Source organism: Nuphar pumila, chromosome 7, assembly GCF_984573655.1.
Source record: "Nuphar pumila chromosome 7, dmNupPumi1.hap1.1, whole genome shotgun sequence".
In the NCBI taxonomy this organism is placed as follows: Eukaryota; Viridiplantae; Streptophyta; class Magnoliopsida; order Nymphaeales; family Nymphaeaceae; genus Nuphar; species Nuphar pumila.
The window spans coordinates 24734128-24760825 of NC_143255.1; positions in this window are offsets into that span (position 1 = coordinate 24734128).

Genomic DNA, 26698 nt, shown 5'->3' on the forward strand with positions numbered 1-26698 from the left:
TCCATCATGCAGCAATACCCTGCAGAAGTACCGGCAAACGTTCAAACCTACATTCCTCCCGACCAGATTTCCGGCAACGATCGCTACAGTTTTACAAGGCTTTTGGTATGTAATCGATGTTGCGAGGAGGTATGCATTTCTTGTGAAACTTAATTCAGTGTCTAATATTTTCTCTTTCATGACAGACTATGATGCAGTCGACAGATAGGTTTGGGACACAGGAATGTCGTGTGGGCTATTAACTTAGTTGACATGCCTCTTTGCATGACCCGATCTCCACAATGCCGGATTTTTTGAGAGTTTATAGTCGTTTGTCATTGACGACTTGCGGTTCGTGGTTGAATTTGTTCAAATCGATAGATAGCGGGGTTTTGCTTCTACAGGAAGGCGATTGATGACATCACTGTATGGCGATTTGTGGTTATCGTTGAATAGCGATATGTGGCATCGCAGCGTAGAACGTTGTTGATTATTGTTGGACTGTCAATCTTAGCGTGATGCGAAGGATTGTTCAAGTGTGCTGCGATGTGTGGCATCGCAGCGTAGGACTGTCAATCACTGTGCTGCGATGCCACAGATCGCTATTCAACGATAACCACAAATCGCCATACACTTCCAGTCAACTTCTTCTCCAGCAAATCTTTCGCGTTCCCGACACCTCCACTTGCCTTTTGAAATCATTATTGTTATCTTGTGAAAAGTTGTATCCATATATTATAAATAAAAGGCTACTCAATGTGTATTTTCCAACGGATACCCATAAATGTTTGAGTTGTCGTACAGTATTCATTGATCATGTTGGTTGAGCAGTACATCTTTTAGGTCATAAATAGTCGCACAAGCACTGGAAGGTGTGTTTGTCTTCTACTTCGTGAACCAGCAACAACCAAACCGACGGTTCCTTCATAAACTTGGAGATCCGCCCTCGAACATAGAAAATTATAGTCGGTGAGGCAGACGAAGACAGCTACACGACCAACAATGGCGAATCATGGGTATATTGTCTACACATAGTCTACATGTTCAGCAAAATCCGTCTCTTTCATGCGTTTTTTGCGATTTGTTTTTGTGTACTATATAATGTAATTTAAATATCGGTCGTTGCAATGTCCGCATTCATTTCAGTCGAACATCCACCGACAAAGTTGGGCGAAAACTTAGTCAATCACTCCTAGAGGACATCAACCGAATGCGCAGTGAATTCGCACAATGCAACATGATCAGTAATTTTGTTAGTATGAAACTAGTAGTAGTTGTCTATAAACGTAAGCCATGTGTACGTATGATCAATACAACACCATATTTGTTGCAAACAGACTATATTCGATTTCGTAAATTATATTAAAAGCAACGCACCAAGTCAGACTGTGAGCGTCGTCAGCCCATATTTCATGGTATATCGGTTGTATTTTATGTTGCTTTTCATTATTGATTTAGTCCAATTGATTCGTATGTTAACGTTGGTGTTAGCAATGTTTCTTTCGGTTTGCAGACTATATTACGTCGTTTGCCATACTCCAGTGGATTTCAAGACGGCAAACCTTATTGGGTTAACGGTAATCACTGCAGAGACCTTATGACAAGTGAAAAGGTAAGCAAACAAACCTACAGTGCAATATTACAGCATGACAGTGGTAACAACATTTTTTCGATCTATTTGCAGATACTGATTCCTACACTCTGGCAGTCTGAAAAGCATTGGGTCTTATACGTGATGGATTTACACGAAAAACAACTATGGTATTACAATTCGTTGGAAGTTGACAGTGGTTTACGGCTAGACATTTCCCATCTCGTAAGATTCCATCTATATGAGTATCGTGTAGTGTACTGGGGTCATGAATTTACTTTCGGTCGCATTATTCTCAGATCGGTTTCCTCATAGCCATTTTGGGAGTCGATGTCAGCGAGTGGATCTATCGCACGGCATACCATGCTCCTTTACAAGATAATGGCGTTGATTGCGGCGTATTTGTAATGAAGTACATTGAAGCGATATACAATGGTGCAGAACCCTATTTCGACGCTGTATGCCATTCCTTGGCCTCTGTTATTGGGAATTAAGGGCATGTCTATTGCTTCTAGTTTACAATTTGTTTTTGCAGGTTGATATACCCGGATTCTGCGAAGAACTCTGCAAAAAGTTGACGTCCTTTCTAATTTCGAAGGAGAAACTGACGGAGGCGGGGATCTAAAAGGCTTGTAATTGATAAAAGATGTGCGCTCAACCCGCGTGATTGACAGTCGCAGGGTGAGACTGCGATGTGTGCAATGAACAAAGACTTCTAATGTTCGAAATGATAATATTCAACATCGCTATGAAATGTTGTATGCTTAAACATCGCTTTAATGTCGCGTTCGTATTTTACGAATAGTACAAAGCGATACGCTTGGTGGTCTAACGACAAACTACAGTGCTACGACCATGAAAACCTGTGCCAGCATTTGAAAATTGCTTGAATTTTAAACAACGGTTTCTTCAATTATGATCTTACAGACCTATGAAAAAGGTATAGACGGATACGACAACTGCGTCGAAGCCGCCTATGCACTCGATTCAAGAATAAGTCGTGTATGCAGGAATTGTCGATTATGTCGGTTCCTTATTCGCGAAGCAAAGTGGAATTGTGTGTTGTGTCATTCAAATATTAATGAAACGTCCTATCACCCTCCGTCAGTTTTCGAGTATATACGTCAGTTTCATTAAATCAAAAGCAAATCTTAAATAAAAAAGCACTCCGCATTAATGAAAACAATGTCATGCCAGAGGGCTATTTTGAATGGTAGTCAATGCAATTGGACCGAATCTTTGGGTCTCAAATAAATCCACAAGTACGTCTAAAGAAATCGCCTTAGGTGTACATTACCGTCGGTTCATCAATACAGCGATTTCTAAGAACAAACCTTTCTTATTGATAAGTTCACGTAATGCGATATTTAGAAATATCTTTCGCCGTACAGTATTCTTTATTGCTTAAGAACAACTTTACCAGCATTGGTTATGCGTATACAACAGAAAACTATTTCTGAATACAATTTACTTTTCATAGAACACCCGTCAACAGAACGAGATGAACACCCGTCACCGGAATGACAAATCCGCTTAGACCTCGCTAGGGAGAGGAAGAGGACTTGGCGGAGCTCCTGCTGGCCACCCTCAGCGCGACTGCACCTACTGGGTTACTGTCGAGGAGGACGGCGAGAACGGTGATGGAGGGCCTCGTTAGGTTGTACAGACAGAGCAATCGATAGGTTTCACTTTATACTATTCTGTCTGCCGTTCGTTTTAAACTCAATCAATTTTCCGCATATTTCGTCGCGTATTACCGGCATATGTTCCTGCAACAAAACAGGTAATGTGAAACCAATATATAACAGGGATACCCAATAACATCGGATACGAAGCTCATACAGCGTTGAAACAAGGTTGTTCTCCATTGTATATTGCTTCAATATGCTTTATTACGAATATGCCACAATCGACCCCATTACTTTGTAACGGAGCATCGTCAGCACAGAGCAACATCCACTCACCAATGTCGACACCCATTTGCCCGTTAAGGAATCCCGCCTGTGAAAAAGGGATAATATATTACAGTCCGGTCCACCTCGAATAGCTACTTCACCTTTGGGTACAAGCTTACCAAATGCATAGCATCGCGTTCTACGCCACTGTGGCAGTCCAATGAGTTGTAGCACCATAGTTGTTTTAGCTGAAAATTCATCTCGTATAGGACCCAATGGTCTGGATGTTGCCAGAGTGTAGGAAGTAAAATCTGCGAATCGATAAAATCATTTTTCGTTCAAGAGACTTATCGTGATGGGGATGTTACGAATAAACCTTGGATAAGAGGTTTGTTCACTTACCTTTCCAAATTTCGAAATGTCTATGCACTCATCATCGCTGTTCCAACAAGGTAGTGCATCTTCGAATCCTATGTTGTATGGCTTTCGCCGGACGTACATCTGTTGCACGAAATAGCAAGGTTTAACCACCAAGAAACGTGAGTACGTCATGAAAGCAAACAGAACAACAGCGGCACAAACATACCATGAAATACGGGCTGATGATGCGTACTGTATTTCTCGTTGGGTTGCTCTGAATGTAATTGACAAAATCATACATTGTCTGGTTGCACAAAGTTACGAACTTCAGAACATGCAAACCGATGACCTAGAAATTGATAGTGGACAAATACTTACAAAATTACTAATAGTGTTCCCATCTGCAAATTCATCTTGCATCTGCTCGATGTCATCTACGAACTCGTCAAGGCGTTGCCGCCCACCCGAGACTGTGGATGTTGTACTGAGTGCACCATGAGCGTGGTATTCAGGATTGGACATTGAAATTATTGTCTACAGTAAACAACACTAGTCCAAATACGACATGAAAAAGCCAAATGTTCACTAAACCGCTCAGGCGTTTCAAAGAATATACCTCTTAAGCGCTAGTCCTGGTACTGTGGATGTGGTTGTCTTCTTGTTCAGAGCCGTGCGTGACCGTTTTGCTGCCATCGTCCACTCCATTGGCAACGTGTCTGGTCGTTTTTCTCCCCTCGTCCACTCCTCTGGCGTCGTGCCTGGTCGTTTTGCTACCATCGTCCTCTCTGTTGCCGCCGTGCCCGGTCGTAGTGCTCCCATCGTCTTTGGCGTCGTGCCGGGTCGTATTGCTCCACTAGTCCTCTTCTTGTCCGCCATGACTGGTCGTACTGCTCCGATTGTCCCCTTCTTCGGCGTCATGCCTGGACGGAGATATCGATGGCACCTTTGCAACGGAGATACTGAAACGCCGTCCTCACCTACAAAGGTAAAGTCCTTTAACGTGCAACCATTTTTTGAAAACAGCCCGCTAATTAATTGATTGCGTTTAAAAAAAATATAAATACGGCTTTTCGCATGCCGCCTTTTTTTTATAACCGCCGCCAAATTAAATGCTTGCGTTCGAAGTATTCAAAAATACGTCTTTCCATGCCGCTCATTAAGTTTTAAATATTCAAAAATACGTTTTCCACGTGTGATTAGACATTCAAACAATACCCACAAATCACTATGCTGCGATGCCATAGATCGCTCTCCGACTCAAAGCACGAAGCTAATTAATTGATTGCGTTTAAAAAAAATATAAATACGGTTTTCGCATGCCGCCTTTTTTTGATAACCGCCTCCAAATTAAATGCTTGCGTTCGAAGTATTCAAAAATACGTCTTTCCATGCCGCTCATTAAGTTTTAAATATTCAAAAATACGTTTTCCACGTGTGATTAGACATTCAAACAATACCCACAAATCACTATGATGTGATGGCACAGATTGCTCTCCGACTCAAAGCACGAAGTATCCAGCGATGGCAACAAATCCTTTTCTTATCTATTGATTATTTAACACAAATACCTTTTCACGATTATCGTATATGGATACAAACCTTTGTGCCGTCAGAACTCGTTAAATTATTGTTTATGGCTTAGATCGCCAATACTTTGTGCGCTATTCTTTCAAGGCGAAGACAAATACAGCGATTGCGAAGACAAAGATCTATGTAAAAGTAATTTCAATTGTAATCATTGCATTTTTGGAAAAATGAGAAGCTTGACTTTTGAACAAAGATCTACGTTTACAAACAAATCTTTTGAACTTGTGCACTCGGATTTATGGGGACCGACACCCGTAGTATCTAAGGGAGGATTTGCTTACTATGTTATTTTTTTTATGATTATTCAAGATTTTGTTGGATATACTTCCTTAAACATAAGCATGAAGTCTTTGCATCGTTTAAGACATATCATATGATGATTAAAAATCAATTTAATGATAATTTAAAAATCTTTAGAGTTGATTCCGGAGGAGAGTATCTTTCAAATGATTTTAAAAACTATCTTGAAAACCATAGAATAGTTCATCATAGATCTTGTCCAAAAACACCACAACAAAACAGTCTAGCTGAAAGAAAACATAGGTATATTATTGAAACAACTAGAACTTTACTCATTTCTCAAAACATTCCAAAAAGTTTTTGGGCCGAGGCGGCTCTTACATCCGTTTATCTTATAAATCACTTTTCTTCAAAAAATCTAAACAAAACTTCAGCTTTTAAAATTTTATACCAAAAGGAACCCGACTAAAATAGGTTAAGAATCTTTGGATGTAAATGTTTTGTCCTTACCGACAAAAATGACAAACTCTCACCAAAAGTCATTCCTTATGCATTTCTTGGATATTCTGAAACTCAAAAAAGATTTACATGCTATGATGTTAAGAACGACAAACTATATGTTTCTAGGAATGTGACTTTCTTAGGAAACGTTAGTGGTTTTGAGAAGGATGAATCCCATAAAGAGAATATGGATTACTCTTTCTTGTTTAAGTTACTATATAGAAATGATGATATTTTTAGTGATGATGAACTTAATTAGTTTAGTAAAAAAGAAAATATAGATGAAGACAACCATCCTTCTTATCAACCTACTAATCCTCTCATAGAGGAAAGTTTATTTATTACCAAGACCCAAAGTCGGAAAGATGTAATAATAAAGAATTAAACAGTAAAAGAATTTCACGTTACCGCAACTCATTATACAATTACAACAAATGTATAGCGTGATAAAAATGAAAAATCTAGGATTTATTCCGAGTCACTGGACGAATCTGATAAAATTTCATAGACTTGTCTCTCACTTTTTATTGGTGGACTGTCTATCCTAGGTGACCTCCTCGTTGCGAAACCTTGCCTAAGAAGACTGGTCATCATGTCCACCACTGCATTCAATTGGGTCCCCATAGTGCTTACTTCTGTCCTTAATTTCTTATTCTCCATCTCAATAAGTTCGAACCTTGCGGCAGAGACAGTCTTCTCTTTTGGAGCAAGTGTTCGGTCTTCCTCGTGATTTGTTACTGATGGACTAGTCGTATTAACCAGAGCGAGACGACGTTTTGGTTGTAGAGGCTGGGCTACAACATGAGAAGGGACAGTTGGAAGGCATGGGTTGACAATTTTCTCAATCTTCCGATTTCGCCGCATTGGTTCCCAATAGCTTTCGAAATAGAAGGGATCAAATTGTCGTCCTTCATGATCATACGGTACGGCAGGGACACCACTTGAGTTTCAATTTAATAATTCATCCCTGTAGCGATCGCTCCAATTCACGTGCCTGCCCCCACCAATATTCATCTTCCTTCTCACCTCCAAAGGCTTATTTGGGATAGACTGCCCCAAGCCAGAATGTAGGAGAACTCGACTACCTTGCTGCAACTCGGCTTCAAAATTACAGAATAGCCACAAATCGCGGTTAAACAATCTGGAAGCCTCCGCAACAACGTCTTCATCATCGCCCCCATCTCCATAAGGTCTTCACAAAACCTGTACATTGGTAATTCTTTTTAATAACGAATGACAAATATATTAAAATTTATTTACGCATGATATAGCAACAACGATATGCACTACAGAAGACAATCCTGCAGCGATGTATACTTAAGAATGCTGAACATTACAACGACTTATAATACTCAATGGTAAATGCTGACGCGATTATAAACAATTTTAGAACGTTTACCTCGTTTAATTGCAGCCCATCAAAAATGGACTTAGCATTATAAACTGCGACGTTTATTCTGGCCCAGCGACCGATCTTTGGAAAACCACAAATCGGAGGGCCACACCGTGGACGCAATGGGATAATATGTTCCAACGCCCAGGCCTAACAAAAAAAATATTATTAGCAACGCCACAGACTGCAATGAGATTTGTCTACAAATACTAAGTATGTAATCAACAAATACATCCGCCAACTGTTTTCGTACCATTACTCGCACGGTGGAGTTGACTGTACAGGTGTGCGAGCATAGCGGCACCCCAAGCATAGTTGTCGACTTCGTCTAAGTCTGCCACGTACTGCAGCCACATGGAACCTATTCTCGAACCAGAACAATCGGAAAATAATGTAAGAGCAAAAAAATATAGAAGGAAGCCGCGCAACTCTTGGTCAGCTATTTCAGATGCACAAGTAGCGGAGTGGCCTTCCCATTTATTACGAAAAACTGAGACCTTCATTGATGTGGAATTGCTTCCACCAGAAATACATTGACTCCATTCGTCCATCGACATTCCTAAAAGGGCAGTGCAGTTTTCCCTTGCGTTATAGTTTGAATGCCGTAATAGGACAACACTGCCATCGCACTTAAGGCCAGTGATCCTCGCCACATCTTCTAGAGTCATGGTGATCTCAAAAGAATCAAACTGGAATGTGTTAGTCTTATCATTCCACTTATTTACCAGGTGAGTCATGGTATTCCAGCAAGTTTCAAAATATTGCTGGTCCAAAAGACCACCGAAGTGCATATTTCGTAGTCGGTTCTTCTGATATGCACTCAGTTGACCATATCAAGACAGAACTACAGGCCATTGACAGCGACCTCCGAGCTTTTCACCTGGTGCTCTACTTCTCCTGTGACCTCCTTGTAACACAAAATAACATATTATTCCTACAAATTATAAATTACTTCCATTTGTACTTATAAATACTATTCTACTAACCGCTATAAATAATATCGGTTGCAGACATACTATCGCAGTAATCGCTATAAATATCAATACCTAACACAGTAATCGCTATACCAAAATCGCTAAACATATTATTAAATCTTCGCAGACAGGACAGATATATTTACCTTGGTTGCTATTTTCTGTTGTTCTCGCTCCAACCTGGGACTTTCTGGTGGGTCCACTGCCTCGAACTGCCTTTCAATCTCCATCTCTACCGGCTCCACCGTCGCCTTCCTTTCTCTCGCCCTCCTTCTGCTTCCTTTCTCTGTCCCTATTCTCCTCCTTCTCCTTCTGCTTCCTTTCTCTCTCCTTTTCCGCCTGCTCCTTCTGATTCATTTCTCTCTCCCTTTTCTCCTCCTCCTCCTTCCTTTCTCTCTCCCTTTTCTCCTCCTCCTCCTTCTGCTTCCTTTCTCTCTGCCTTTTCTCCTCCTCCTTCTCCTTCCTTTCTCTCTCCCTTTTCTCCTTCTCCTCCTTCTGCTTCCTTTCTCTCTGCCTTTTCTCCTCCTCCTTCTCCTTCCTTTCTCTCTCCCTTTTCTCCTATTACATCCTTTCTCTCTCCTTTTTCGCATTCTCCTCCTTCTCCTTCCTTTCTCTCTCTTTTATCTCCTCCTCCTTCTGCTTCCTTTGTCTCTCCCTTTTCGCCTCTTCCTCCTGCTTCTTCCTTTCCCTTTCCTTTTCTTCCTCCTCCTTCTCCTTCAACCGCCTTTCTTTCTCTTCGATTTCTTGTTTCCTTCTTTGCCGCAGTTCTTCCACCTGCTTCTTCCTTTCCCTTTCCTTTTCTTCCTCCTCCTTCCGCCGCCTTTCTTTCTCTTGCAGTTGTTGTTTCCTTCTTTCCTGCAATTCTTCCTCCTGCTTCTTCCTTTCTCTTTCCTTCTCTACCTCCTCCTCCTTCTCCTTCCGTTGCCTTTCCTTCTTTTCCTCATTCTCCTTCTGCTGCCTTTGCATTTCCTTAGCTTCCTCGAACTCCAACTCCCTCCTTCGCCTTTCCTTTTCTTCCTCAAACTGAGGAATATTCTGTTCCTTCTCTTCCTCCTCCTTATTCATTTGCCTTCGCCTCTCCTCCGCCTCCTTCAGTAGCCTTGCCTTGTGTCGCATTGCTCTACTCTCAAAGTTTCTCCTATGAGCCTCCGCCATCATATTGCTAACATCCCTTTCCCACTCCTCCGCCTTCTTCTTCCTCTTTTCCATCTGCTGTGCGTTAATCCTCCGCCTTCTATTTATATTCTCATCAATATTTCTGGCCTTTGCCTTCTCTTCGTCATCCTTGTTTTGCATCTTTCGTTCTTCAGAGTTCTTCCTTTGGTCCGCAGCCTCGATATCTGATGGATAATCCTCCGCAAAATAGGATTCCAAGGCTTTTTCCCTGTCTTCATCGTTCTCAATCTTAAGTATATTTTGGTATCTTTCAAAAACTTTAGATAGATGGGACTGGCGGATCACTTCTCTAATAGACAACCCATAGAACGACGGGGTATCTCTAATCTGATGAGGCGCAGACATTGCTAACCTGTACAACACAATACACGATCATCATCATTAGAAATCGTCAGAATATTTGAGTTCATAATACAAATCCTTGTATAAGAACCAATCTTCAGATTGAAGAAAGAAAACTTACACGAAACTCACCGAAACGATGGGAATTTGGATATTCCAACTGTAGAGTAAGCAACAGTAACAACTAATATGCAACAGAAGGTGGCAACGATGCTGCGACTGCGCGTAAGACGGAAACAGATGCTCTGGTAAAAAGGAAAGGATGCTCCTGCCACTCGAGATGAAAGCAAAGAATCTCCGGTAGAGTGCTTAGAGCGAGAAAGGATTTTTTTGAACTATTTGTATCATACAACATAACGCTTGCTACATACGCAAACTCTGCGGAACATTTTCCCGCGATATCGATGGAGGGCAATTTTGTCATTTTCACGAACCGACGATTCAGTTTTCTAGAAGGAGGGCATTTATGTCCGTCCGAGGAAGAGGAACCGACGATTCAGTTTTCTAGAAGGAGGGCATTTATTTCTGTAAATTTTCAGCGATTTCTATTGTCATTTCATTCCCCATTTTAACTTCAACGATACATTACAACCACCTGCGGAACGTTTTCCCGTGATATCGATGGAGGGCAGTTTTGTCATTTTCACGAACCGACGATTCAGTTTTCTAGAAGGAGGGCATTTATGTCCGTCCGAGGAAGAGGAACCGACGATTCAATTTTCTAGAAGGAGGGCATTTATTTTTGTAAATTTTCAGCGATTTCTATTGTCATTTCATTCCCCATTTTAACTTCAACGATACATTACAACCACTCTGCGGAACGTTTTCCCGCGATATCGATGGAAGGCAGTTTTGTCATTTTCACGAACCGACGATTCAGTTTTCTAGAAGGAGGGCATTTATGTCCGTCCGAGGAAGAGGAACCGACGATTCAGTTTTCTAGAAGGAGGGCATTTATTTCTGTAAATTTTCAGCGATTTCTATTGTCATTTCATTCCCCATTTTAACTTCAACGATACATTACAACCATTCTGCGGAACGTTTTCCCGCGATATCGATGGAGGGCAGTTTTGTCATTTTCAGGAACCGACGATTCAGTTTTCTAGAAGGAGGGCATTTATGTCCGTCCGAGGAAGAGGAACCGACGATTCAGTTTTCTAGAAGAAGGGCATTTATTTCTGTAAATTTTCAGTGATTTCTATTGTCATTTTATTCCCCATTTTAACTTCAATGATACATTACAACCACCTGCGGAACGTTTTCCCGCGATATCGATGGAGGGCAGTTTTGTCATTTTCACGAACCGACGATTCAGTTTTCTAGAAAGAGGGCATTTATGTCCGTCCGAGGAAGAGGAACCGATGATTCAGTTTTCTAGAAGGAGGGCATTTATTTCTGTAAATTTTCAGCGATTTCTATTGTCATTTCATTCCCCATTTTAACTTCAACGATACATTACAACCACAATCATCAAAAGAAAGATTGCCTAAGCTAAGAGTCTTGAGAGAGTAGAGGAGGGCCTCACCACCCACCGAATAACAAAAAATACAACGACTCAACTTCAAGTGCAGTAAGGACCCAGAGTCGAATAAATTTAGAGGCAGCTCATCAGTAAGGACCCACAACAGTCAATGTGCAGGTCAGTCGATGCTTGATAGAGCAATATAGGATCTTCTGATGGATGTGCACAGAAGCAGAAATAGAAGGGAGAGAGAGCGAGAGAGGGTTGATGAGCCCCCAGACCCCCCTCCTGTAAGGGCAAAAGGCCATGAACACGCTAGGAGGAGCCCTCAGACCCCCCTTCTGTAAGGGTAAAAGCTCTGAATCAGACTCCATAACTCTTCAAGTTGAATGATGCTACCCACACTGGGAGGAGCTCTCAGACCCCCCTTTCTGTAAGGGTAAAAACTCTAAATCAGACTCCACAACTCTTCAAGTTGAATGATGCTACCCACGATGAGAGGAGCCCCCAGACCCTCCTCCTGTAAGGGTAAAAACTCTGAATCAGGCTCCACAACAGTAAATGTGCAGGTCAGTCGGTGCTTGATGGAGCAATGTATGATCTTCTAATGGATGTGCACAGAAGCAGAAATAGAAGGGAGAGAGAGAGAGAGTGAGAGTTGAATGATGCTACCCACGCTGGGGTGAGCCCCCAAACCCTCCTCCTGTAAGGGTAAAAACTCTGAATCAGGCTCCACAACAGTCAATGTGGAGGTCAGTCGGTGCTTGATGGAGCAATGTAGGATCTTCTGCTGGATGTGCACAAAAGCAGAAATAGAAGGGAGAGAGAGAGTGAGAGGGTTGATGTTCATGGCCTCCTCCAGGGGAGATTTCTTTCTCGGATAATCCTTCAGTGCAGAGACTGGGTCTTAAATAATCATCTTCGGGGCACTTAAGTCTTTACAACCACTCCTTTTCAATAACCGACATTTTTTTTTGCACCAATGGAGGAGAGGGTACTTAAGTCTTTGCAATCGCATCAAACTCCAACGCTAATTAATGCTGACAAACATGGGGATACGAGACGCACATGCTTACATACATGGTGCTCTTTGGGACCCCCGATCATGAGATATAGCTAACTGCCCTGTTCGGGGGGGGGGGGGGGGAGGGGGGGGACATATAACCTGCTTCAGACATTCCGGAGTTGGTAATATGGGCATCCCTTTGGATTAATACAGAACGGTAGCACTGCTGCTACCCTCCCCCAAAAAAAGATTGCTCAACAAACATAGATTCATATGTATAGTTGACGATCTCTCTACGGGAACAACCATCCCTTTCTCCCTCCCTTTTTTTCTTTTCGTCCCCTTTCCCTTGGCGCAAGGTTTCATCCTCTATGAACCTGCAATAGTCGACAATCTTGAAACACATTCCGCACAAGACTACTTCTCCAATAGCACTCTTTGCAGAAACCTCCAAACCATATTCTTTCTCACAAAAGTGACAAAAACTCATCTAAAATTTGGTTGATAATGATTGTATCTAGATTTTTTTGCCCGAAAAGAATTCTTGATGTTTGTGGTCTTCTTGCTCTCTATTTGTTAAGTTGTTCTTGTGGTTGGTTTGAGATTGATCATTTTGTAGTTGTTCTATACTTACATCATGATTGTATTTTGTGCATCATCTGCACTGATTCTATTGTTTGGACGATTTGTTGATTTGGCTTTCACAAATTATCTCATCTAATCAGTGTTGTGAGAGGCGAACGCCTCAGTACCTGAAGCGTATGCTTCAGAGGCGAAGCGCACGCTGAAGGTGCTGAGGCGCTGTAGTGAAGCGTTCGAGTCTTGAAGCGCACGCTTCACATGGGTGAAGCGTGCGCCTCACATCGAGACACACTTTGCTTCTAAGGCGTAAGCATCAGCGTCACCAGGCCCGGCCTCCACGCAGAGTTCAGCTTGGCTCGGATCGCTTCGAGGGCGTTCTGCTGCGCAGCTGCCCGGTACGGCTCCAGGCCTTTCAGACCTGCGTCCTCCACCCTGTTTCCATTCTCCTGCTCCTCCTTCTGAGTCGACGCCATCTTCCACTCTTGTCTTGTGAATGCCGTCTGCACCAGCGGGCGCGGTGGTTGCCTAAAGAGGACGGAGGAGACGGTTGGGGGTTGGGGCTCTTGAAACGTGTTGCTCGGTTGCTTCACTCATGGCAGCAGAAGAAGACGCTTGAAGGTGAGTCACCTACTTTTCCCCCAACAAAATTTCTTTTGTTTTCTACCCTTTTTTCTTCTCATCTCCCCTTGTGGATTTCAGAGTATGATATCACCCCTGTACAATATCGTTCATTTGGGGTCGTAGATCCATAGGTTGGAATATTGGGGTCTGAAGATCGAATCTCGTCTTGGTTATTTGGTAGGAAAAGTGTAGTGCCAAAGTCGTTTGTATTTGACCTGTTTTCATGTCCGACCCAAACTGTTCCTGAACAGGTTTGAATCTAAATGGAGTTTGTACCTAAACTCGTTTCCTACCCCATCCAAACATGAACTGACTGATCGGAGTTCAAATTTGATTTCTAGCCTGGACTGTTTCAAGGAATATGCTTTTCCTTTCTAAATTTTGGTACCCTTTATAGTGGTGGATTTTATAAACTTTTTAATTTGTAAGTGTTTGCAGTTTGAAGAAGGTGCTGGCAGATTTCTTTTTCTGCTAAACTCAAAAAGAATGCCAGAGAAAACTTTTTAATTCTGGTGAATGTTCTTTATCATCTATGTTTTAAGGTAAAATTATTAATAAAATTTCATTATTTTATTAATATTATATATTTTATTATTTTGATCATGAAGCTTACGCTTCAACGCCTCGAGGCTTATGCCTCGCTTCATAACAGGCTCAACGCCTCGCTTCGCCTCATCGCATTTAACAACCTTGCATCTAATTACTAAATTACGATTGGATTTATTGTCTATTGGTTTCTTGTTGTGATATTGATTTTAAAGTTCTATTTTCTTTGGATGTATGTGGTCAATTTATTTTGTTACTCTTTCATTCATCCGACAACTTTAGTTTATTAGTTTTCATTTATCATTGTTACTAATTTTATGTTGTTCTCTTTCCAGCAGGTATGATGTACTCGAGCTTTTAGTGTGCCCCATGATTTGTTTCATTTTCTGATGTTGTCTTAACAAGGTGGCACAGAGAGTATGTGTAGAGTATGTATATATGAATTGTATCAGTCTTAACCTTTAAATCCCCCTTTTAAAGTTCAACCCCCATAGAGACGGTGCCTCAATCCCACATTGAACATGTTGGATGCATGTAGACTTAAGATCTTTGATGCATGCGAGCATCAGAGACCTATTTTATTTGTGGGATAGGCAATGCATGTGATTGCCAAGTATCATGGGCAAGCAGATATAAAACACTTATTTTATTTTGTAAAACATTGGAGGTATGTAGAGTTAATAGTCTTGTATATAAGCCTTAAAAAATGAATCAAAGTAGAAGTCTGCAAAACTGATGACTTTAAATAAATGCTTGTATAATTTAAAGTAAACAGGAATACGCAAAACTGTGTATTTTAAATAAATGCATGCATAATTTAAATAAAGCATGGGTATCACCCAACTGTGTACTCTAAGTAAATTATACATATATATGTGTATATATTTACACATAATAAATCAATGTTTGCCAAAAAGGCTATCATAAATAAAGCAGAGGTATACAAAACTATGTATTTTAAATAAATGCATATATAATTTAAATAAAGCATGAGTATTGCGGAACTATGTATTCTAAGTAAATTATACATATTTTTGTATACATGTTTACACATATAACAAAAGCGTGTCTGCCAAAATGCCATCATAAATAAAATGAAAATACGCAAAACTGCATACTTTAAATAGGTGCATGTAAAATTTAAATAAAGCATTAGTATTATAAAATTGTGTAGTTTAAATAAGTAATATGTATACATGTATATATGTATATAAATATATATATTTTACATAAATATAAATACATATATTAGAAGTGCACAACCGTCATCATCGCATGTATCTTTCCCTACCTCGAAGATAGTCTAAGCTTTTGACAATTCTGATCATTGGTGCAAGCTTACTTGTGCCTCCATATTCATGTTGGAGGTAGTGATCAAAAGTTTTTATCAAACTACAGAAAGAACAATGGTTAACACTCATTTTTGGTGAAAGAGGTGCCTATTGTATCACTGAGGTCGAACCCGAACCCTATTCAAGTTGACCAGACTGAGTCAAGCTTGTCGAGGCTTAACCTGATCAGTTGGCTCAGTTTTAGAATGGATTGAGTTGGCTCAGTTGGGTTTATTTGAGCCGAGTTTGGCCTGGTCAAGCCAAGCTAGGCTTGGCTTAATCCAAAAGACAGAGAAAAGGGGGAAAGTGGCTCAACTAGGGCTCAATAGAGCTAGGCTCAATTGAGTTTGGGCCGAGCCTAACACTCATGGCTTCAGGAGGAGCCTTAGCAGAGCTAGGGGAGGAAGATTGAACACTTTGACCAAGCTGGGCTTAGTTGGACCTAACTGAGTCTGGCTCGGTATGAAGCAACCAAACAGGGCTCAGTTATAGCCAAGCTCAACACAACTGAGTCGCATCAACCCAAGAGGGGTGGCTAGGGTCATTGAATAAGCCAGCTCTATTTTAAAAAAAAAGGTACCAAGCTGGGCTCGGTGTTAGCCGAGCTCAGCTCGGTTGTGCCACGAGAGGTAGATATGATGCGGGGACCACTAGGACAGGGGCAGCTCGGAAACTTGATTCAGCCGAGCTTAGCCTAGCTCAAGACCCAGGGTGCACCTTGGCTCAGGGCACCCTGGTTGGGCTGGTGGGCTCAACTGGGTCGAGCCGAGTTGAACCCACCTGAGGCCCGGTTGAGTCGGGCTAGTAGGCTTGACTGAGATGAGCCCAACCCAGCCCACCCGAGCCCCTGGCTTGGCTACATTGGTGGGATTGATTGAGTCGAGCCCGACCAAGCTCACCTGAGCCCTTGGCTTGGTTTGGTTGGTGGGCTCGACTGAGTCCAGACTGGCCCAGCCCACTGGAGCCCCTGGGGTTCTACAAGGAGTTGGAGGGCTGCACTAGGTGCCCTGGGCAACCTGAACTTAGGACGTTGTGTCAACAACTTTGTTGCTACTGCCGTTATAGCCTGCTGGGCTGCGATCAGAGCCACCACTACCGGTTGCTTTGGTTCTTCGATCGAGCCAAGATGGTGGACACGAAGAGCGAAAGAGGAGAGAAGAAGCGACCCGATGGGGCATGGCGAGAGTGTCTCCGGAGGCACCTTGATTTTGGGTGGCCTTTGGCTAGAGCCGCTAGCCACAGTAGTGGCAGCAGCTGCTGCTACTGTTGTTGTCGTTCTCAACGGATGAAAAATAGAAAGTAGGTGGGGAGGGGAGCCGCCTTACCTCAACCGGGGGGGTGGAGATGGAGGGGAGGACCACCTCTGGCAAGTGGGTGGCGGGAGGGAGCAGGTGAGCATTGAGGGATCTGAGAGGTAGACTGAGGGAGACGGTGGAATGAGAGAGAGAGAGAGATGGTGTGGGGTTTTATAAACCCCCCCCCCCCCCCCCCCCCCGATCCTGAAGTCGGTTGGGTAAGTCATGTGTTTGGGTTTGGGGTTGGATCCGTTTGGATCCAACCCCCAAACCCAATGCATAATAAGGGTGGGGCATAGGATATTTGGATCTGAGTTGGATCCAACCCTGATTCAAACTATTTAAAGAGAGAGGGGCTTGGTTATGGGGTTGGATTGGGTTGGGTCCATTTGGACCCAACTCAATCTATATATACATTAATTGGGTGTTATATTTCAAATTGAGTTAGGTCCATTTGGATCCAACTCAATCCTTATATATATATATATATATATATATTGCATCCTCAAACTCCAAACGCATTCCACAACCTTATTTTAAGGTAAGTGCATCGAATTGAGATTGGATAAGATCTAATTTAGATCCAATTCTAGTTTTAATGCAATAGTGGTGTGTTATTTGTTGGGTTGGGTCCGAATAGACCCAAACCGTAAGTTATTTTTATGTGAGACCCACTTTGGGCCTTATTTGAATCTCATATCTGAACAATCCCTTCATATTTCTATTTTGATATATATATGTGTATATATATACACACATATATCTTTACAAGTGTTGAGAACCGGTCCATATCTCTCTGGATCCAATTCTAGGCCCATAGTGTTATCAATATGTATCTCATTTGGATCAAACTTGTTTTGAGAGTAGATACTTCAAATGGATTCAGTCTTACTCATTAAAGGTTTTGAGTGATCCAGATATTCTGAGATCAGACTCTAAATTATTCTAAACCTGGATCGGGTCTATTAAATGGATCTGAGTCCTTGTTATGATGTTTAACAAATTTGGATCATATACTAGATCCAAATATGTTTAATTAGAAGATTTAGTGGATCCTATGAATGTCAAATGCATGACTTGAACAAGGTATTATGGTGGGTGTGTGTGTGTGGGGGGGGGGGGGTGGGGATCCCCCGTCATGATCCAGATCCAAAGGTATCTAAAAAACTCGTATAAGTTAAATAACTTGATAAACATTCAAAAGTTCATATATTATTTGTTGTTGATGAATTTCTCATAAAAATATCGACAATAATCCCTTATTATTTATGAAAAATTTAAAAAATTTAATATTTAATCTTGCTCACATTGTGAAAAATTGAATTAATTTTTGTCTACTTAGTTTAATTTATGTGTTTTGAATAACTCTACCATACTAAGACCTAATTGTCTGACCATATTGAATTTAATTGTCTTTAGGTAACGAGTTCACCAACGATGGTAAGAGGTTGCAACGGGGACCAAGCCAAGCCTTTCCCATCCCTTCAACTATTTTGGATTACGTGTATTCTTTAATGCTCAAGGCTCTGATTCATAATTTAAATTTTAAATGAAGTATTATTATTTAAGTTTGAGATGTAATGGACATTAATTTAATTATGGATATTTACTTTTTAAATTTAATGCATGTATGGAAAAAGAGTGTGATTGTGAAGCAAGTTTTGGTCCCATTTGGATTTCCGCTGTATTTTTTATAAAACTGTTTCAAAAGAAAAAATCATGACTTTTGAGATACAAAATTTGAGGTGTGATAGAATCCATGGTTGAATGAATGTTGTAATGCACACACAAGGTGACTTATGTGTTGATGCTATGTTTAAATTAATGCATGCTTGTAGCCGAAAGGTAGTTATATGTATGCCCGAAAGGTGGTTATGTTTGTGCCAAAAAAGTTACAATGTTTATGCCCGAAATGTGGCTATTGTTATACCCAAATTAGTGGCAATTGAGCCTCTGTGGTTAAATATGCTTATGCATGCCTGGCAAGAGAATTAATTAAATAAAATAAAATATGCATTAATTCTTTTGAGGCTTACAAAGAGAGCATAAGCGGTATTGTACACTCTGTGAAATTTGTTTATAACACAGAAGGTTGCTTTACTTAACCACAGAGAGAAGGGACTAGGTTACCACTACAATCACGGGGTGGTGTGCATGTTCTTTAGCTGAACGAATACAATTATATCAAGTTGAAGGTTGGGGAAACTCTCGACATTAGATTGCTCCACCCCAGGACCCGAGAATATATGCAAGGCCAGGTTAATAAGTTACAAATTGGTTGAAAACACACCCTGGGCCATTGCCTTCTTCTTCAGTGAAGACTGTATAGTACCTACAGGTGTTTGTAATAGAGAAGCAATCTTGTGTTATGCATGTAGTTAAAGTATCGCATGTATCATCTAAGTAAGAAAAAATAAGAAGAAAGATGAAAAATTACTCATGCATTAAGGAGATTTTTAATCGTTCTAGTGAGCTCATGCATTGATTATATTCATGCATAAAAGGTAATATAAATGTGTGAATTGTTGAGGGTTATGTTCTTTAGATGTACATGTATTAATTATTTTTGGGTTCTAGGGAGACGTAGATATGTTTTTTTGGTTTTTTCCCTTCAAATGACATACGTGGACAGGGCTTGTAGTGGTTTTCTATGGATTAGAACATCATATCAATTGGATTTATTTAAAAAAGGCTAAGGTTGTTTGAAGTCATGCTCCTTCATTTTAGCCTTGTCATTTGATCATGTGTTCTATTGCACATTAAGTTGGGAAAACAAATAAAAAATGACATTATCTATAACAAAAAAGACATGCTTATGAGCTTAAAAAATAGAGAAAAAAAAGAAATAGTCTCTATTTAAAAAGAAATCATGAAATTTCTGTTTCCAGAAAGATAAGAGAGAGAGAGAGTATTATATGAGAATATTGAGGTGAGTACACCCAGCTTTGACCTTATGACAAGAGATGCCCCCATGAGTTTTGAACCATGGTCTTTTCATGTTAAGTGACAAACCATGGTCACCCTTAACCAGAAAGGCAGGGTCCTCGTGAGCCCCAAAAAAGTCAAAATTGGTGAACCTGATTAGAACAGAGTCGGACCGGTACAAAATAAGTCCAAGACTTATATCCATGAAACTTAATCCAAAGCCCCGAACACCCATTTTATGAAAAAGTGGCTTAAGATAGTTCTTGTTAAAAGATAAGGGGACTATTGAAGCTTGTGTCAAAGATAGTAATACTCTGTACATGTTGCTCCAAGTTAGGGATGTAAACCGTTCAATTCAGGCTGGATGCAGCCTGATCGATCTTAATCTGGATCCAAATTTTGTGAGGTCTATCTGAATTGGATTCTGAATCCAAATAAATCCAATGGATCGATGCAAGATTGTGTCTGGATTTGAAATTTATTTGGTGGCATTGGACCCCATAAAAAAAGACTGATATCAAGGCTTTTACATGTCAAATGTGCAAATAAATCAGATATTATCTGAATACAAACATAGTTGTTATATAAATAACTGACATGCATCTGATTCAAATACAAGCAGCATCAAATGTGCAAATCCAAATCTGATCCAAATACCCCTTTCAGTCTTACTTTATTGCACCGATATCAGGAACTAAATTGTCGGATTTGGATTTTGAAGGTCCAATAAACCTGATCCATTCGCACCCCCAAGTCCAAGTCTAGAAAATAGCAAAATCATTCAATTGGCCGAGTGCTACCCACTTTGACAAAAGTGAAAAACTCCATTTTATCAACCATGTATTTGTTGGGAGATTCTTGAAATTCTGAAATTTATCATGGTTTTTCAAAACCATCTCATCAAGGAGAAACAAATTGATTATTTAAATAAAATAAAAAGAAAACAATGTTTTAAATTTGAAAAAAAAACAAACAAATATCAAACACTAGTTCTCCCTAAGAAAATGCTAATAAAAATGAAAGCATCGTGTTCTGTTTTTGACATAAGCCTTTTAATCATGATACTTTTAATCAATGTTGCTAAAATCTGCCTAAATTCGCGGATTACATGTAGGGTTAAAAAAGGCCGCCTTCAATAATTAGCAGATTTTTAGTTGAATCAGCCTGAATTCATTCACATGTTTTTTTTTGTTTATGCGTGTTCACAAATTAAAAAATAAAATAATCTTCGTTATAGCCCAATTCGACTCGATTCGAACCCTTTTTTTTTTTTTTATTGAATCGATTTTAGCAAGCATTGCTTTTAACATTTCATAATTTAATTGCCATTTTAATTTTTTTGTCGAAAATTGTCTTCAAAAATATTGAAGTGTTTGTCATGTGCAAGAATTGGTCAAAGTCAACAAATATTTTTAAAAATTGACTTACTTGGCAAGTAAGTCATGCAAAGACTCGATCGAAACTCTTGACTGGACTCGAGTCAGCTGCAGCTGGTTCAAGCCTTGAACCAATGACACATAGCTTTATTGCGCTATATGGACATTCCAAAAAACATGGTCGTTGGGTTTGGAAAAAGGATTCTATCCTCGGTCATATGATGGCACGCATCATATGTCAATCTTAACCGTCCAACTCAATGCATCTGAATGGTTAGGATTAGTCTGCCTACTACGTACAAACTGGGCATTTTCCGTATTTCCTAAAACCGTGCGATATCAAAAAATACTAAGTTTAGATATTGTCAGAGTGGGGACTAGGTGCCAACCAAACGTAGGAGCCTACCATGGGTGAACAGGGATGTTCAAGGTGTTTTTAGCAAATCTGACCCTAAAAATGGGCTCGGCATGGTCAATTTATCAGAAAGCAATACATGGATAATGTTGTTTTGATAATATATATATATATATATATATATATATATATATATATATATATATATATATATTTTGAGATCAATATTTGTGAAAATTATAGATCACCATCTATATATTTTAGATCCTTATTAAAACTTACATATGTTGGAACCACTCTCCATTCTTATAGAATCAAACATGTAGAACACAGTTGTACCATCATACTTGAGAGAGAGAGAGTCATACTTGAGAGAGAGAGAGAGAGCATTTATCATTCAACATTACCAAAATACATCCAACCGAATATTGGATGAGAGAGGAACATAAGAGTAAGACAGCCGCCATCTAGATGGTGACTGTGCACAGTTCAGAGTACAAGTAGATCCACCCCCATCTCTACTATGTAATTTAAGAGCCAGATACACATCAGACATAACCCGCTGACGTAGCCTTCCAAAATTGAATTTGATGTCCCTGAAAAAGATATCGTTTCTTTCAGTCCATATCACCCACCATGCTGAAAACAACCATACCCGCCACAATAATCTCCCTTTTTTTTTGTTTCGTAAACTCATGGGACCAAACAAGAGGTCCCGAATAACAAAACTCGAACGAGTTTGAACAGGCGGTGCACCTCAAGTTTGAAAAAATAGGTCTAGAACTATCGGGCATAACCAAAATAGGTGAGTTGTGTCTTCTACTGCCTTCTCGCAAAGAACACACATGCTGAGAAATTGAAGCCCCCGGTTTCCTAACATTAATCTGGGTTTGAACACGATCAAGAACCACTAGCCACACCAACGCTTTTGCCGTTGGAGCGGACCCTTTACCCCATATACAATCAGTGGAAAGAAGAAGATGTGTTGGTTATTTCTAATAACCAAAGGTGGTGCAGGAGGGTTCTTGCTGCAAGGGATGGTCGGAGTGCTGCAACTCATGCCACGTCCATTGTTCAATTTTTCTGCATTACGGGTGTTTTACAAAGGGGCCACTAGATGATTTGTATTGGAAGGATAGACCACTGGACTGGCTACCCATGTCTGTGTGATCGTTTGTATTTGTTTATCTGAATCAATAGAAATCCGGGGACTCCCACAGGGTCCTTTTCAAAACAAAAAACAAACTCTAGACCCACATTAATTGCATGGCCTCCTATTCTCGTGTCTTGATGACACGAATTTAAGTGCAATGTGAGACAAAATCGAATAAACCATTAAATGCAAAGACTGCCTAAACGAGAGACTAAAACTAAAAGCCTGTGACACTTAGATTTCTAGTCTTTGGGACGTATCTGGCTCATTATTTTGAATTCAAAGGATGAAAATGGCTGGGTCCTTACACGCGTTTTTACGTACGTGTCAAACCTGTTGCGGACCCAACTTAATTTCCTGTGAATCCACCAACAAAAAAAGACAATAAAACGAGCATTGTACACAAACTGACAAACTAGAATTTCATGAACCAAAAGTCTCAGTGCTCTCTCTTATATATATGCCAGGCTTAAACCCCACATCAAACCATGCACCACTCACAATCTTAAGTTCTCAACCATCTCCTTCATCTTCAGTTTGTTTGTGGAGATTCATTAATGGAGTCATCAATGAGAAAATTGCTTGCAGTGTTGGCTATGATCTGCGTACTCTTCTGCGTGTGGGTTCAGCCTCTTGAAGGCATCAGGCCACTTGAAGATATGAAGGCGATTGAAAGAAGTTGGTTGCTTTTTGAGTCGCTGTCGAAGACACCTATGACTCCATCTGGGCCTTCATGTAACGCCAGTGTCTCAACTCCATGCCCATTCAAAGAGAAGAACTTTGCTGGTAGTCGTGTAGTTCATGGCTCAAGTATTAATCCCCTCCACAAGTTCTACGCACCCAATTGAGGTTATCAGTATCTGCCCATGTTGATACTCTACAAAAAAGATTAAAGTCGTCAATATCAAATGCCCTAGAAAATACAGTTTCCTTTCTTTTAATTTTTTTCTCCTTTATATTTATTAATTTGTTCAAAATCAAGGTTCTGATGCCAAAGTAAAAAACAGAAAGTACAGATTGGAGATTGCATGAGATAGAATTCTTTTTTTTTTCATTTTCTACTTGGAACGTGGCAAGGCGTTATAAAGAGGTGGTGGATCGTCGACAAGAAGAAACTAAAAAGGCAGCGTATGTGGTGTTATTCTTTAGGCAGTGAGTGAATTTTTTGTTTTGCTGGTTTGTAGATTATACATACAGTTTATGAGTGATGAGGTTGGTGCTTAAAAGAAAGATGATGGAGGATGATGGAGGAAGAAAGTGCGCAAGAAGAAGTCATTTTCTTTGTCAGTTCTTTCTTAATAAAAAAAAGTTTATTTTGTGATAGAATCTTAGTTTGTATTTTGATGGTCGGTGTCTGTGTGTTTGAGAGAGAGAGAGAGAGAGAGAGAGAGAGAGAGAGAGAGAGCCCAAACCGGATTTCAACATAGCCACGGAAAGGGTCAACAGAGTTGAACCCAAAGAGAACAAAAGCATAAAAACAAAAAAAGAAACAAAAACACAAACAAAAACACAAACAAAAACAAGCAAGTGCCAAACAAACAAAAAAAAGCAGCTCATGCAAGAGCCGCATAACCAATCAAATCCGGAGGGAGCGGAGCGACAACATGAGGAAACGTTAGATTTGGAAGATGAATACACAGAATCGCGTAAATGTCTACTAGGATTTTTTGAGCAAGAAGATTGATGTCGACCGGAGATTCTCAAAAAAAGAGCATCATTGCGCATCATCCAAATGAACCACCAAGTAGTAAACAACCATGACCTCCAGATTAACCGCCACTGCTTCCCAAGATGAGGTCTAGCACAAAGGACTCGTCCATAACCAAGACTTCTTAGTGCCTCCAATTCCTATGAAAGACCTCCACAAAGGTAGGGCGAGACCAAAAGAGGTGAAACAATGATTCTTCAGCAGCATGACAAAGCAAACACCAGCTCAGAAGCTAGAAGCCCCACTTCTTTAACGTAGATTGAGTTTGGACCTTATCGTGCAAGATTAACCAAGCCAGAACCCGAGAACGGGGTGAAGGGCCCTTCGCCCATATCGCAGATTCGGGCAACCAGGCTGCCCCCGAGAGAAGCAACGATCTATAGACTTTGTTGGTTAAGAGCTTCTCGGTAGGAGCAATAGCCCAATGCACCCAGTTACCAATATCGACGGGATCATCAAAATTGTCGCTGAAGAAAGCTAAAGCCGACAACCATGACTTACGCAGATGAAAAAATGCTCCATGTCGCGAGTGTAAGAAGACTGAAAGAAGAGGAGGCAAATACTTAGAGAGAAGAAAAGTAGCGCAAGGATTATTCAGTTGATGAGCAAGCTAACATTGCTTAGAGACCTGAGCAATACTCTTGAGTCTGAGTGCAAGAACGCCTAAACCAGTCATAGAACGCAGCAAGACCACCGAACGCCAGCCAACCATGCAGGTGGCGCTTACCCTTGAGATGACACTTAGACCAAAGGAAGCCTGCCAACGAACGCGTCAGCTGCTTCTCCACACCCACATGCATCAAAAATATCGACATGAAGAATTCTATAATAGTTGAGAGAACGTGCTTCACTAAAGTTAGGCAGCCAGCATATGAGAGATAAGAAGCTTGCCACGAGAGTAATTTGCGCTTAACTTTAAGAAGTGTCAGAGCCCAGGCCATAGAGGAAAGACACTTAACTTGTAACGGCAAACCCAAGTACAACATAAAGGGCTGAACATGGAACATAGAAAGAAAATACTTTTGCTCATTAAGAGAAAGCCGAAAAGAGAGAGAGAGAAAATAAAGAATGAACTTGAACCAAAGCATCTGCTGAACACTAGCACGACAAAAAATGATCATATCATCAGCATAAATAAGAGTATGAGCATAGAAGTCTTGGACCGGTAAGGGATCAATGAAACAACAGGTAGCGCCCTGCTTAAGCAGCACAACAACACCCTCGATGACCACATTGAACAATAAAGGCAAAGTTGCAACCTTGATGCAGACCCCGCTCTAGCTTGAACCGCTCTCCGAAAGTACCGTTGATATTTAGCATAGCCTCGACATTCAAGACTAGTTCCCTAACCCAACCAGAGAACCGACGACCAAACCCGAATTTCGATAACATTTGAAATAAGAAGGGCCATTGAACAGAATCAAAGGCCTTATGAAAATCTAATTTAAGAACGAAAGAAGGCTGACCGCATTGATGCAAAGAATGCACAACCTCGGTTGCCATGATAAAAGAATGATGAACCCTCTTATTATGGATGAAGGCAAACTGAGAGTCTGAGAAGATCTGATGAGCTACCGATTTCAACCTATTTGCCAAAACCTTGGCAACCATACGATAAAGAGCACTCGTCACTGAGATCGGGCAGAACCGAGAGATATCCAAAGCGTCGATGTCTTTAAGAATAAGTGAAATAATGGCTAAATGAAAAGGGTAGGGCAGCCTGGAGTTGCGATAAAACTCATCAAAGAGGCTAACCACATCTGGTTTGACATAATCCCAAAAAATCCTGAAAAAGTCAACATGAAACCCATCAAAGCCGAGCGCTTTCCAACCAGATAGATCCTTGATAGCACGAAGGATCTCAATGTCCAAGAATCTTTTTTGTAAAGCACAAGCTTGGTCATGAGAGATCTCCCGTAGCATGACATACCCAATATTTCCCTCCACAACCACTGAAGAGGCATAAATAGACTTGAAACAACGCGTGACAGCCTGGTTGACAAGCTGATCAGAGAAAGAGATACCCTCAATAGAGATAGAAGGGATGACCTTCCTCCGATGGCTATGGGACGCATATGAGTAAAAAAATTTAGTGTTACCATCACCGGCTTTGAGCCAATTCACCCTGGATCGCTGCTTCCAATGGATTTCATCCATGATTCTACAGTTATTCAACAACATAGATAGCTCATTAATGGACCTGGCCTAGAGACTTAAAAGTTGAGGTTTAGAAAAAGCGTCTGGGTAAGACATATAATAGTACAATTCAGAAAGCTCACGCTCTCAAGCATCCAAATGTT